The sequence below is a fragment of the Delphinapterus leucas genome, chromosome X (genome assembly GCF_059928025.1).
Source record: "Delphinapterus leucas isolate spDelLeu-1000000601 "Yukka" chromosome X, BTC_Dleu_Yukka2, whole genome shotgun sequence".
Classification (NCBI taxonomy): Eukaryota; Metazoa; Chordata; class Mammalia; order Artiodactyla; family Monodontidae; genus Delphinapterus; species Delphinapterus leucas.
The window spans coordinates 50,291,248-50,307,066 of record NC_143150.1 but is presented as its reverse complement, the minus strand read 5'-3'; the positions used below and the strand labels follow the sequence as shown (position 1 = coordinate 50,307,066).

Below are 15,819 nucleotides of genomic sequence, written 5' to 3'. Positions count from 1 at the left end.
ATTAAATGACCCTCTGACAAGTAAGAAAAACAAACAAAAAAAATGAAACAATACAAAAAAATCACCATCATCAAGATGTCCAAGCATGTGCAATAAAGTCTCCAAGGAGACTTTCCTGGATCCAGACTGTAGAGCAGAGGAAGCAAAAGAATGATGAATAATGAACAATGAAGCATGTCAATTCCATGGTTGCTAAAGAAAGGAATTTCACCCTGGGAATCAAGAACAATCTCTTGATAACTTAGATCTTGAACAATCTCTTGATAACTTAGTATAATTATATCATCAGCCAGTAGAAAATACTTTTGATTGGAACAGGTCTTTAATATACTAGAAAGGCCTTCACAGAGGAACTGTCTAAAGTACAGTAAATAACAGCAGCTTTTGAAAGTCTGTCTTTTTGGTTTTAGAAATAAAATTCCCCTTACTAATGCAATCACTTCATGCAAGGGGGCTGTGATCTATTCCTTTTTTCATACAATGAATAAATTGAGATTTCTTTTAAAAAAATTTCTGACATATTTTACTTCAACTCCAGGTATATAATAGTTTCACATAATAGCCTCTTATAATCTATAGCTGGCAACTAAATACACAATCCAATACCCAAATCCTTGAGGTATCTTTGACTGTCATGCTACAAATACTGTCTCATTTACATATGTCTTTCTCTGAATGGTAGAAAAGTTCCTTTTTATATGTAACTTACAAAAGCCTCTTTAAAGCAAATACATTGAAATCGTGGCTGATCAGAAAATATGAAGCCCAATGAACTGTAATAAGTCAGGAATGGCATAAGCCACTTTAACAAACTGATGTCAAGGTCATTTGGAAAGAGAAGAGATACACACAAACACTCCCTCGGACAGATTTTGTGGAAGAATGGATTATACCTGTATGTTACAAAGTAAATTATATTATTAAGAAGATTGAAATCCATCAAACTCAAAACTTCCTTAGAACTGTGTGAAATAATGCATTTAAAGATCTGAAGGCTGTACATCTAATCCATTTGGTTCTCGAAATTTCTGAATTCTAATATGGAAAGGCACTTGCTGACAGACCAAGAATGTGGAAGTTACAGTGGTATAATTCAAAGCACACTATATAGTAAGTGAACTGTATGCATCAGAATCACCCGAAGTATTTAGTAGGAAGACCGATATCATCATTAACATTTGAGAAACACTGATTTAGTATTTATTCTGGGTTATTCCCTTGATGCTCAAGTCTTTCTAACCTCTTTGTGTGAAAAGTTATTAAATATGCTAAATCAACGTGTTGCCCTCTTCTCAAATGACAGCAACAAACAAGGTCTTTATGGGATTTTAAAAAATAGTACTTTTTTGTATTTTGCAAACCCCTATATCCATTGTCCGCATTTATTTATGTAAAGGTCAACTCAAGGCCTTTGGGGAACTTCAATCAAAAAGGTTTGATGAGACATAAAGTGGTGAACTATTGATACTCTTTTAAGCTATAATTTCCTAGAGGGCAGAGAATGTTTAACTGAACCATGAACATATGGGAAAATGTTTAAAAAGACAAACGTTTTTATGATAATGACTATTAGCAAAAATAGAAAAGTACAGTTTAATATTGACTCAGTAGAATATGAGAAACACTCAGTGAATGTTTTATACCCCCCCCACACACACAAAAGCCAGTTAACAGTTTTTGCTGAGCATGGGGGAAAAAAATTGCTATATCTTCCAATTTAGACACTGCAGTCAATGAAATCTGCAGAAGGTTCACAGAGTCGTGGTTTACAATAAGTCTTTCTGGTGAACTTAATTGTCACAGTGTTTTGTTTTTTTTTTTTTTGAGTTTAATCTGTTTGGGTTTTATTTTATTTATTTTTTAATGCTTTTTTTTAACATCTTTATTGGAGTATAATTGCTTTACAATGGTGTGTTAGTTTCTGCTTTATAACAAAGTAAATCAGCTATACATATACATATATCCCCATATTTCTTCCCTCTTGTGTCTCCCTCCCTCCCACCCTCCCTATCCCACCCCTCTAGATGGTCACAAAGCACTGAGCTGATATCCCTGTGCTATGCGGCTGCTTCCCACTTGCTATCGGTTTTGCATTTGGTAGTGTATATATGTCCATGCCACTCTCTCACTTTGTCCCAGCTTACCGTTCCCCTCCCTGTGTCCTCAAGTCCATTCTCTAGTAGGTCTGCGTCTTTATTCCCGTCCTGCCCCTAGGCTCTTCATGACCTTTTTTTTTTTTTTAGATTCCATATATATGTGTTAGCATACGGTATTTGTTTTTCTCTTTCTGACTTACTTCACCCTGTATGACAGACTCTAGGTCCATCCACCTCACTACAGATAACTCAATTTCATTTCTTTTTATGGCTGAGTAATATTCCATTGTATATAAGTGCCACATCTTCTTTATCCATTTGTCTGTCAGTGGACACTTAGGTTGCTTCCATGTCCTGGCTATTGTAAATAGAGCTGCAATGAACATTGTGGTACATGACTCTTTGAATTATGGTTTTCTCAGGGTATATGCCCAGTAGTGGGATTGCTGGGTTGTATGGTAGTTCTATTTTCAGTTTTTTTAGGAACCTCCATACTGTTCTCCATAGTGGCTGTATCAATTTACATTCCCACCAACAGTGCAAAAGGGTTCCCTTTTCTCCACACCCTCTCCAGCAATTATTGTTTGTAGATTTTTTGATGATGGCCATTCTGACTGATGTGAGGTGATATCTCATTGTCGTTTTGATTTGCATTTCTCTAATGATTAATGATATTGAGCATTCTTTCATGTATCCCAGTGTCTTTCAAACCCCATATGGGCAATTTCTATTGATTATAATGCTGCCTCCTGCTGAGAGCAAAACTGATCCACTGCACACTCCAGAGTGGGTAATCCTTGCCAGCAGGTCACTTATGCCTCCCAAGGTTTCCTTTTAACACAATTAATGATGATGATGATGATGGTGGTGGTGATAATAATAATAATCCTTAATTCTTACTCAACACATTCTATTAAGATAGCTGCAAATTAAATAGGGTTCATAGAATGTCAGTTCCTTGACAGGGAAAACATAGGGTAGCCCAGTTACATTTTGATGGTAATTTGAGACTGTTTTCGGAAACTAGATCCTAAAGATATCCTTGAATTAAAAAGAGACTCAAAACACTTAACGAACAGCTATAAGACAACTGTAGATTTACTGTAAAGTTATGTCCTCTACTGTACAAAATTTTGCTTTCTATTTCCCATAACTCATATCAAAAGAATTCCCAAAATGTATATTTGTGGCAGGTGGCTTCTGTTCAGTAAAGGAGGAAAACAACCTCATAGTTCTTATGAGTTTTGCAAAATATACCTGCTTACTATTTTAAAGAAATAAAAGGACTATACCAAAAATAAAACCCCACAAAACCCAACTCTACCAATTATCAAATTTTCTAATGCATCCTTGTACCCTCAGTTGGTTCAAGAGTGAAGACAGCAGCTTTCATTTCAAAGATAAGATGAGGCCAAACATGTTTTCTGAAGCTCCAGTTGTAGATGGGTCCAAAGTTGAACTCAATTTCTCTTTAAGAAGATAAATATAAAACCTAAATCTATCTAGTATTCTCTATACACTTTTTGTCTTCCTATATGTTTCCTTTATTTTTTAAAGGTCCACTTGCATCACCATTTTTTTAAATGTCATTTGGTAATAAAGCTATAGTTATTCTTTCATTCTTCCTTACTTCCTTGGAGAAGTAAAATGAAAGGGCTGGACAATCTGACCTTTATGATCCCTTATATAAGTCTATGATTATGGCATGACCATTAATGAACTACTTAATTGCCACTTCAATTAGAAGGAAAATACAGGCTGAGAGGAAGCACCTTCTGTTGGAACACAGATATCTCAAATGCGCTTGAACCAAACTATAAAGCTGTTTCTTATGAAGCAAAATTTATGATAAGGTACTTTTAATTGTTTGGAACCCATACAAGGATAGTTATTCTCTAACTATAAGGCAGTATCATTTCAAGAGGAGGAACCCAAGAGCAGTAAAAGCCTTTATACCATCATAAAAAAAACAGGTATTTAGAACTATCATAGTCAGCTCAGGCTGCTATAACAAAATGCCATTGTCTTAGTGGCTTAAATAACAGAAATTTATTTCTCACAGTTCTGGAAGCTAGAATCTCCAAGAGCAATGTGCTGGCAAGGTAGGTTTCATTCTGAGGCCTCTACTCTGGCTTGCAGATGGCCACCATCTCTCTGTAAGGTCACATGACCTCTTCATTGTGTGTGCACAGGAAAAGAGAGAGAGCAAGCTCTCTGGTATCTCTTCTTATAAGGGCACTAATCCCATCATGAGAGTCCCACCCTCATGACCTCATCTAATCCTAATTACCTCCCCAAAGCCCCATCTTCAAATACTGCCACATTAGAGTTTAGGGCTTCAACATACACATTTGCGGGGGACACCAAAATTTGGTCCATAACGATCAGGTTACCTGCCAGCACAAACTTTTGTCATCTTTGCTAAGAGACACAGATTTAAAGGACTAAGAGTCAATACATTGAATGCAATACGAAGTAAGAGTTGAACAGTAGAAGCATCTAATCTGAATAATTCCTTTTCACTGTGAAAAAAAAGTACCACCCCATCCCACCTCTGCCAATAAACTTGTTTTTTGCCCAGGCTGGCTATTTAAATGCCCTAATTCTTTACTCCACCTTCTCTATTTATGCACTAGCATTACAATCATTTCTGTGGTGAAATCGACTGAGAAAGTATTTTTTTCCAAGTTGGCTTTAGTGTCTAAAGACCTCCCTTCAAAAAGTGAAAATGCAGTGTTCAGGAGGCCTGTTTCATCACTAGACATGAATTACTCCACCCAGTTGGGACTGTGATGTCCTCGTATTAACTAAAGGTCCAGATTCACCAGTACACTGTGGAAACAGTAAACTAAGGCACAAATGTTGTCATTGTTTGTCATCATGGTGCATCTCTTTTCCCACTTTCAGAAGGTACCAACTCTTAGGAAGACTCGAAGGGCAACTGCTATGGTCTGAATGTTCATGTCCCCCCAGAATTCATTTGTTGAAATCCTAACTCCTACGGTGACGGTATTAGTAGGTGAGGCCTTTGGAAGGTGCTTAGGTTATGAGTGCAGAGCCCTCATGAATGAAATGTGTTCTTATAAAAGAGGCCCCAGAGAGACCCTATGCCCCTTCCACCAAGCAAGGATACATGAAATCTACAGAAGAGAGCCCTCACCCCACCATGATGGCACCCTGATCTCTGCCTTCCAGCCTCCAGAACTGTAAGAAAAATTTCTGTTGTTTATAAGCTACCCAGTCTGGTCTTTTGTTATAGCAGCCCAAGCAGACTAAAACAGTACTTCGTTTAAGAAACATTCCACAAAGCTCAGATTTCACAGAGCAAAATATAAAATACAATTTTAGGATAGTAATATTAGGTATCTGGTTTTCTTAAAATTTCTAACTATAATTCAACATGATTTTGGATTCTGGTCATCTAAATACATATTTCTTGGTTTTGTTTTCTGTTTAAGAAACCACTGAACCACTGCTGACTCAGTGGTTTGTGCACAAAACTCTTCTTTATATTCTAGAATGGTCAGTTCAATAATCTCTGCCTCCAATGGTACCCCAAAACTTCTACAATAAAACAGAATAGATTTATTTTTGCCCTTTTCAGTTATTTCAGTCCCTGATGTGGTCACCAGTGGCCCCTTTCGTTAATCATACAATATTATAAATTCACATACATTGGGACCACTGGAGCTACTTTGAGATAAGCAGATTTCAAATTAATTCATGCCTACTAATTTTGAGATCTGAGTTGAAGTTTCTTAGTCCTGTGTCACTCCACGGATATGACAATCATAATCAGTTTCTACACACAAAGTATGAGCAATTTAGAGATCTAAAATTAGTGTGTGCAAATTATTTAAATGAGTGCTGCATAAGAGATTAATCAGGCCGCAGGAATGGCTAGAGTGTCTCAAATCCGAGTTCTCATTTATTTTCTTCTCTACTAATTATCTAACCAAAGGTAGCACAAATTTCATTTAGTGAAGTTATAGTACAGTGTTTTGTTTTTTTTCAAACCTACAGTGATCTAGCCTCCATAGGTGAATTTAAACATTTTCGTCCATTTTCTGACTGAAGATTTTTTCAAAAGGAATGTGCAATAAAGTTTAGCATGCAGTGGAGAATTAATAAACATTGCTGATCAATAGGAACATGAACTAGATGACTTTGTCTTGCTAATCCTATGTTTTAATCACTTGGTTTATGACTTCTACCTACCCTTATTACATGTCCTTTTAGTCAATCAAAACCAGGGCAATTTTGAAGCTTACAATTTAGTTTCAGCTATTTTTACAAAATAGAAAACTTATGAAACTGTTTACCTGTCCTAAACACATAAGGAAGAAAATCTAAACACAACCCCACAATCCATGTCATTCACATATAATTTCTATTTTCATCCTTTTTAATACCATATTATAAAATAGAATTGCCTTTATTGACAAAGTTTAACTAACTGAATTTTGAGTGAGTGTTGGTTTCTGGCTTTATAATTGTTTTAACATTATAACTTTATAAAAAGGTGTTTTCTTATAACATCTCTAATTACCAAAAACCATTGTAAGATGCATTTTGGAGTTGTAAACCCAATAGCATGTATCAGTCATGTTTTAAATACTTAGTTGATGAATGAATCAAGGAGTCTTCCTCTTCCACATTCCAAGGAAGATTTCCAGTACTTAGTGGGCAAAATGGTTATAGCTCATAATCTCTACTGTTACATCAATGTCTAAGCCTGTATAAGGTTATACCTACATCTCAAGCAAGAAATGTTGATCTTCGCATAGTTTCCATAAAGAAAGGCAAGATCCAATGAGGCAGTGTGCAAATTGTATACCAGAACGCTTGTAGTTGGATTGTGAAAGAACTTCAGGGTCAGATTTGGCTGATCACCTAGTAGGTGTTGGGAGGCACACCAACTTTCAATCCTAGCTAGGGTCAGAGAGCCTGTTCCTAGGTAGCACATATTTCCAAGCCCCATCACTGTTACCTTCCACCTCCTTTTAAAAAAACATTTGCCATAAGTAAAGCCAACAAGACACTCAGAGAATCCAGGCATAAATGTTTATGCATTTGGCATTATTATACAAGTTTGGGAGAAAACAAAAAGTGAGTCAGAATTTAATTGAGGGTGTTTATATAACACAGCTGTACATAAGCAAGTATGTTACCACAACATTCTACATTTAGCTTTCTGGAGCCCAAGGCAGACTTAAGATCTAGAATGGGCCTCTTCTCTGGAAAATCCTTCTCAAGATCTTTTATCTTTATCAAACAGGATTATTTCCACCTCCATCCCATAGCTCTTATGGGTGCTAGATAACACACGCCTACTCAAATAGGCTTCAGATATTTGGAATCTAGGCAAATGGGGCCTTAATTATTATTCGGTGGGCTTGAATTTTACTCTGCTAATTTTGAGTGAATGAAGAGCATTCAGGAAAACTCTTGCCTGTTTCATTTTTGTAGTTTTCTTCTGTTTCTCCTTTCCGTTTCTTGAGCCCTGCCTTTCTTTTTATATCAGGCAAGAGATTCACTTAAAGTGAAGGAAGGGAATTGTGAGAGAGAGACTATTTCTGCCCCAATTTCAGCTTCTGGGTTCAGATATACTACCCTATGACCCACCACTTTAACACTAATTTATGTTTTAGCTTCTTAGTGAATAGCCAATTTGTAGCTCATCAAAATACTCTCTCCTCCTCCAAGACATAAACTCTACTATGAAGTTCTCAGCTACAAGTGGCTTAGAGGAGAAACTGCCATTTCCTCCAAAATAGGCTCTTGCATACTCAAAACTAAACAGTATACAAACGTCTTGCGTTGAGTTCCTAATATTGGCAGAATATTTGTTCTCATTGTTGTTCTAGATACATGTGTTTGGTGAGTGAGGGGCGACAGAGGTGGAGATGGTGCTGTAGGCACCTGGTATAAACTTGTAAGCTGAACGCCACACAGAAAGTCCTAAGAGGGCAGGCCGGGCAGCATTCTGGGTCCTGTAACACTGGATTGGGAAGCGAGTCTGCGGGAGTCGCATCCAGGGCTGGCGGCGTCCAGCCACCCTGGAGGCTTGCTGGCCGGAGGTCCTGGGCGGCACCGGCAGCGGCGCCTGGGCTCAGCACACATCATTCAGGGCTTTGCGGGCAAACTCGGACAGGATGAAGGGTGCCCGATGTACATCAGAGTTGTAGTATTTCAGCTGTATCTGTTCCACCTGCTTCTGCGTCAGCTGCTGCACGGGCTCCAGGAAGTTGGTGCTTGGATTTTTGCTGCACAGTATGAAGCCAATTTGGCAGCTGGGGTAGGTGGGGATGGTGCAGTAAGCGTAGCCGACCACCGGGAAGAGTGATTTGCAGAACTGCCGCATCACCTTGATGAGGTCCAGGTGCAGTCACTGACACTCGCCCTGGCAGCAGAGGATGCCACCCTCCTTCAGGGCCGTCTTCATGAGCCAGTAACAGGAATCCTTGAATAGACTCTCAGCAGGGCCCAGGGGGTCTGAGGAGTCAGTGATAATGACAATGAAAGCATCCTGGTTCTGTTTCATGAACTCAAAACCATTATCCACACGTAGGATGAGCTTTGAGCTCGAGTAGCCAACGGCCATGCCCGGCAGGAACTTCTTGGAGACTTGAACGACATCCTCGTCGATCTCGCACTGGACCACGGACTCCACGGAGGAATGCTTCACCACCTGCCGCAGGACACCCCCATCCCCGCCCCCGACGATCAGCACCTTGCGTGGATTGGGGTGGCTGCAGAGGGGCAAGTTGGCTATCATCTCCTGGTAGGAGAACTCGTCCCTCTCTGTGCACTGGACAACGCCATCCAACACCGGCACGTTGCCGTAGCTCTTACTGCGGAAGACAAGGATATCCTGGTACCGCGAGCACTGATGGTGTAGCAGCTGCTCCGCCTGCAGCGACAGGGCCTGGCCGGGCCATGCGCTGCATGCACGTCTAGCGGAACCAGATGGCGGCGGGGCCGTCGGGGCCGGACTCCATGGCTGGCAGGCTGGCGGGCGGGCGGACTCGAGGCCGGAGCAGCGGGATTCCGGCCCGGGACTGCAGGTAGCACAGAGCCGCAGCACAACGGGACCAGCCCCACCCAGCTCCAGCGCCTCGCCCTAACCCCGCCCGCGCCCTACCACCACCGACGGGGCGGAGCCTGCTGGCAGGGGCGAAACCCGAAACCTTTTTGCAGAGGCCTTTGGTATCTTTTTATCTCCTAGCCATTTCTTATCATTAACATTCTACCCCATGTCTCCAGATCACTGTGTCACTTCTGTACGGCATAATCCCCTCCCAGCACTTCTGGGAACATCCACTAGAGAGCACAAGCTGTGCTGTGCCCACTTACCAAACAAACACATTTAATACAAATTTATAAAAATGAGGGCTTCCCTGGTGGTGCAGTGGTTGAGAGTCCGCCTGCCGATGCAGGGGACACGGGTTCGTGCCCCGGTCCAGGAAGATCCCACATGCCGCGGAGCGGCTGGGCCCGTGAGCCATGGCCGCTGAGCCTGAGCGTCCGGAGCCTGTGCTGCGCAACGGGAGAGGCCACAACAGTGAGAGACCCACGTACCGAAAAAATATATATATATATAAAAATGATATTTCATTACCAGAAAATATGCGTGTCCTAGAATAAAATTAGTTTTCACTATGAAGGAGGAAAGCCTTGTGAACTTCTGTTCCCCACTGCATAGCTTGACAAACTCAGCCAATGTCATGAAGACCAAATAGACCCAGGCCCATTTTGACCCGGACGGAGGAGTTTGCCAGGATTTGGGACTCTCAGTGTTAAAATTGGGGAAGTCTCCGGCAAACCAGTGGGTTTGATCACCTGAAGACCAACTAAAAGTACTGGATAGCGCTACTGTCAAGAATATCAAAGCGTCTTATCTGCTTTCTGCTGGAAGGTACCTTTCTCATTAAACTTGAAGTCACTGATGATTTCCTCTCTTACTATATAACATTGCTTCCTACCTGGTGCTACCACCTTCTCCACAAAGACAAAATTCTGTGTCCTCTAGTTTTCTTGTTATTGTGGTTGCTGTTTTGACAAAAATGATATGAATTTCTTTTGAAATTGTCACCTTAAAGACTCTCATGATAGTTTCTGGCATCATGGTACCATAATTCCATTTCCCCCTTCATCTCACCAATGAAAGTAGCTTGGGTTTTGCTGACTACCTCATGACACTTGCACGCGCATTACATTTATCTTGCCATCACAATAACAGATATTGTTCCCATTTCCTGATGAGAAAATAGAGGCTAAGTGGAATCAGGTGACTAGCATTGGTTGTAGAACTAGTCACAGGATAAGCCTACTCCGTATCATGGCCTTGGCTTTCCATATTAATAATGACTCTCCTTTTTCTAGACTATCTGTCAAATATGCCTAACACCTATAATCACAGAAGAAATGTGACCCAAAGCTTGTAGATTAAAAGATCTACTGGAAAATATTTTCTCAGCCCTGTCTTGTGTATAGCTTAGATAGCTTCATGGTTGACTTTTCTAATTACTCTCATGAGACCATAAAATCCAACTCTCTGACAGAATGCTATTGAGTTGCTTTCTTTTATTTTTACCTTGAATATGCCGTTTGTGTTTTAAATGTTCATGGCAAACATTACTCAGACCATAATATTTCAAAATATTTCCCATATTATTTCAAAATATTCCCATAATATTTCAAAAGAAAACCATATTCAGGAGCCTGAAAAATGAGGTGGGGAGAAATAGCAGTCCTGAATTTTCATTTTACTCAAAGTACTCCTGATCAAAGATTGAATTTCAGGACACCAGACCAAATAATTTTTCTTCAAAATTGAAGATAAAATCCTCTTTATTTTTCTTTTCTCTTTGCCATGCAAGGAAAAAAAAAATATGTGCCAGTAATCCATAATTCACTTTATTGGAAGAAATTTCTTGGGAATTATATTCTAGAAATGGCTATAGTCTGGCAATTCTAGAATCTATACTAAAGAAGTCATTTCAAAGGAATTTTCCAAATAAAACCTTTTCACTTTGAAAAATGGCTCTGCTTTAGTCAAATTCACACAATGAAGGGAAAATAAAAGCCTAAAGTTAATTCTGTAAGAGTATAGGAATACATGCAAGCTTTGATACAAATTAATGGCATGGAATCAAAACACAAACTTGAACAGTTTATTGGGCAGAATATCTGCAAAGTTAAAATATACACAAAGGCAGTAGTTATGAATGTGAAGAAAAATATCAAAACAAAGATCACTGAAAGACAGACTTGTAGTTCAGCTTTAACTGCCTACAGGGAGGTTTTTATTTGAATTCAGTTCATCCTAGACGATTCCAAAATGGGAGTTCAGTGAACCCTAACTTACAAAGAGAACTGACAGCCAGTCAGGTACATTTCACTCCAGTCAGTTAGAGCTGATGTTGCCTTCATGGATTTATGGTACTCCCAGCGATCTGTCTATCTATACAGCTCAGGCCAACTGTAGGGAAATTAGTATAAACAATATAGACTTCCAATCTACAGGTATAATGTATAAATGATTAACAACCTTAACCCCCTCAATTTTATTTCTTATATTGTAATACTTGTGTGGCTCAGATTTACATAACAGAACTATACAACGTTTGTTGTAAGAAACATGCATGTCCCTAACAATTCTCATAATGTGCCTCTTTATTTAACACTGTTGCTTTAACATTTACAAACTATATGTTGTTCAAACTAGTATCCTATTAAACTGTAACTTTAAAAGTACAAAACATAACTTGCCATGATTTATAAATCAATGATTACCATTTGTATGGACAGTGCTTGGTAAACTGAATAAGATAAATAGGTGTTTAAACATCTACCTTTACACCTCTGGTACTTTATGATCAGTTTAGGAGGGAATGATATCACAATCACTTGTGAAATAGCGTCATCAAATCATTAAAGCCATCAGGTTCTAACATTCCCAGAAAAATGGCCTTATTAAAATAGACTGATGAACTATATTGTATCATGAACCTGGGTAGCCCCATTCTACATTTAACATATCCAAAAATATCATAGAGCTGAAAAGACATTCAAATGAAATAAATATATACTTTCCATTTGATTATTATAGTAATCTATCACATTGAAATAATGCAGTGTGTCCTATCAAAGCAAGGTTCCTGCTATACTTCAAAGACTATAGCTGAGACAGTAAAATACCCTTCATGTTTCACATATATTTCCTATCATCCACTAGGAACATCTATGTTTATAGGTTTACTTATATCTTTGGGGTAGAAGAGAACAAAGTGGTATTATTAAAGTTGTAAGATTGTAAGAAAAGATTTGATGATTTTAGCACAGTATTGAGAACTATTTATTGGTTCTTTTAAAAATTATATCTCTTCAACTGTTAATGATGCATACTGAACTACTTATGGATGAAATATGATGAATTTGCTTTAAAATATTCCAGGCCAAAAAAAAAAATGGGTGGGATAGATGAAGCAAGATTGGAAAGGTGTTAATAATCGTGTAAATTGGGTGATAGTTACGTGGAATTGATTATATTATTCTACTTTTGTGTGTATGTGGAAATTTCTGTAACAAAATTTTTTAATTATTATTATAATTCATCCTATCTTCATGGGACTTAACTCTAGTAAGTGTGATTTAGTGATGTATATGAACTTTATGTAAAAACACCATGTTTTATTCTTTTCTAAATCCAAACATGAAAAAAACTGACCTGTAAATGATATGCTACCACAAATACAGAACTGCTGAAAGTGTAAAATCAGCAAGATTTTGTGAGACCGATTCTTGAAGTGATTTAACTGATGCCTTTATGTCTCAAAAGTAGTAGGAGAAACAAAGGATCAAATTTAGGCATAGGTTCCCTGATATGAATCAATCAACTATTTAGTTAGAAACACACTAGAGGCTGTAAAGCATACAATAAAATAGACAAGACATTGCCCCACCTGTCAAAAAGTTTCCAGATCAGCAGAAGAGACGACATTAGCACACACCAAACAGCAGATAGTTGAAAGCTGAAATGCATGGTCCAAGTAGTAATTATAAAGGAATTTATCAAAAGGAGAGTTTTGTGAAAGTCCCACGTAAAAGATCAGAATTGAAATGGTCATTTTAAAATGGATAACATTTGGGGAAGCAGGATAAGGTATTATGTTGCATGTAGAGAGTTCAACACAAGCGAAAACATTAAAAGTCAGCATGGTATGTAGATATTAAAGAGAGCATGTACCCTAGAGCAAGGGACACATGTAAAGGAATAATAATAATGACAACAGTAATAATAATAATAGCAGACATTCTGTGCAAGGCACTATTAATAATACCCCAATTTTGCAAATGAGGGAACAGGCACAGAGAGATTAAGAAATGTGCCCGAGGTCATAGAGTTTATATAATGATGGAGCAAGGTTTTGAACCCAGTCTAGTTTCAGGATACATGCGCTGACTCCCATGGCATACTACTCAGTAGGAAATAGGACTTGATAGGTAGTTTGGGAGCAGATAATAAAAGTCAGACAGAGGACTTTCCAATTGATGCTAACCATATTGGTGCCTGACAGGCAAATAACATGGGGACAGAATTGTGGCTGCACCATCCATTCATAGAGCTCATTTCTGATCCTAAAGCTGACTTCTCTCCATCTTCACTTCAAATAACCACTACTTTTATGGACTGTCCAAAATTGTTCAGCCTAGAAGTTGAGAGCTAACTTTTGCTCTCTCAAGTCAAAGAATCATAAAAACGTGGCACTAAGTTTAAGCAACTTGGCTGAAAGCACATAACTTTGTGTTGGATCAAAGAACTAAAAATCCAAAGACTCTTGGTCTGAACCCCAGACTTCACATACAAATGTACACTTCTTCTCTCAGAACTATAATTCCATAGGCTGAAACTAGAAGTGCATGTAACTGGATTCCAGCCATTTGTCTCACATCTAATGACACAATTTGGAAACTATTACACGATAATTCACAGCCTGTTGTGCTGGGTTTTGCACATCAAGCACATAAAAATAAATAGTGCAAATATTTCTCATAATTCTTTCCATTATTATTAAGCTCAATATACAAACCCCACTGTTTAACACTTGGAATAGATCCTGGGACCCAGAATAAAGGTATAGAATCTAAGATTATGATTATTAATAGTCTCCTCTCCTCATACTTTTCCTGTTGCCTCTGACCTTGACACCTGACTTGTTCTCAGACCTGTTGACTAAATTATGATTTTCACTCCTTTATTATCTATGAGAAGTATTAAGTTATCTTACCAAATCTCCCCACCTTTAAGTCCAGAATTAACTCTTGAGGAGTAGAAAGCTTTTACATTGTCATACAGGAATGACTTTCCTGAACTCAGGTCACCAACCATGTTGGTTGGCCCCAGACTTTCCTGGTTTGGGCACTGAAAGTCCTGCATTCAAGGAAAAGCCCTCTGTCCCAGGCAAACCAGAACAGCTGGTCACCCTAGTGTCTGGCACACTGTCTAAAATGTTAGAAAAAGCAGGTGGGCCTGTCTCCATAGAGCTATTTGTGTATCTATGAGTTGTTTGATGAAACCAAAGGAATATGTGCAGATGAAAAAAAAAATAGAATAAAAAGTGAAACCCTCCCTCAGCCTCCTGGAGAGACATGAAATCCTAGCATGAGAACTCCTGCCACTTGGAAGAGAAGTCAGCCTTTTTCCTAAACCTGATATGATCTGTTGATAATCAGCTACAAGAAAGGTAAAAACACTTCCTAGTAACTCTTCAAGTTGCAGTAATGCTGCTAACGTGCTGTGCTGGGGAAGTAGGATACCAATTTACCTGAAAATCAAACTAGCTCTTAATAAAACTAATCGTACAACACAGAATTTCTACATTGTAGTACACTGGCCCATGACCCACTTTTCAGGAACTATAACAGTTTAGAAATGTTTTCTTTTATTGCAGCCGAAAACCCAGTATTAGCATTCAAGCAAAATGACTCACATTTATTATTAAGGTATTCTCTGAGAAAGTCACCGTTTTACTGAAAGCAAAGCAGGGCAAAAAGAGGAAGCTGGTATTTGAGTAAAACACCTTCTCCTTAGATCCTTACTGAGTGTGGTCATGGCTTCTCAACACACACTGTAGTCTCAAAAATACTTGAGAAAGGATCTGCGAGTAAGAGTTCCCCTTCAGAAAACTAAGGAACCATTTTCCCCTCTCATAGACACTATGTTTGTGGGACAGCCAGGGATGAAATGAATTTTACGTTAAAAACATCCAAAGATGTTTTGAAGACACTTCTCTTTTCTTTGAAGAGAAGTTGTTTGGAGGACCGAATGATACACAGGAAATGTATTTTAAAATTACATCTCATTTACAAAATATGATATGTGATTAATTATGAATTCTCTTAAGAAGTTCCCCAGCCCCACCGAATAGTTTGAATGAGTCTAATGAAAATAAAAATCATGACAGTCAGAACTGGATTTTACATTGGAATTAATTATTTTATTTGCTCACTATAATACAGGGAAGATGACAAGAGTAGTATATTTATAAAGAAAACCAAGCGGAGATAGTACATTTTATCATTACAGAACTTTCCTATAGAGCAAACACATTTGAGATTAAAAACTTAAATTATACATCACACTTTTGTAAATGCAGAGCAGAAGGTAAAAACAGAAAACCTGGTTACTTTCAGATTTGTATGTCAAAATGGAGAGTTG

At 38.5% G+C, this 15,819-nt stretch overlaps 1 pseudogene; it reads right to left on the bottom strand.

The window, feature by feature from the left end:
- Positions 1 to 8,017: 8,017 nt before the first annotated feature.
- Positions 8,018 to 14,490, bottom strand: LOC111178158 (spermidine synthase pseudogene; annotated as a pseudogene).
- Between the last annotated feature and the right edge of the window lie 1,329 nt (positions 14,491 to 15,819).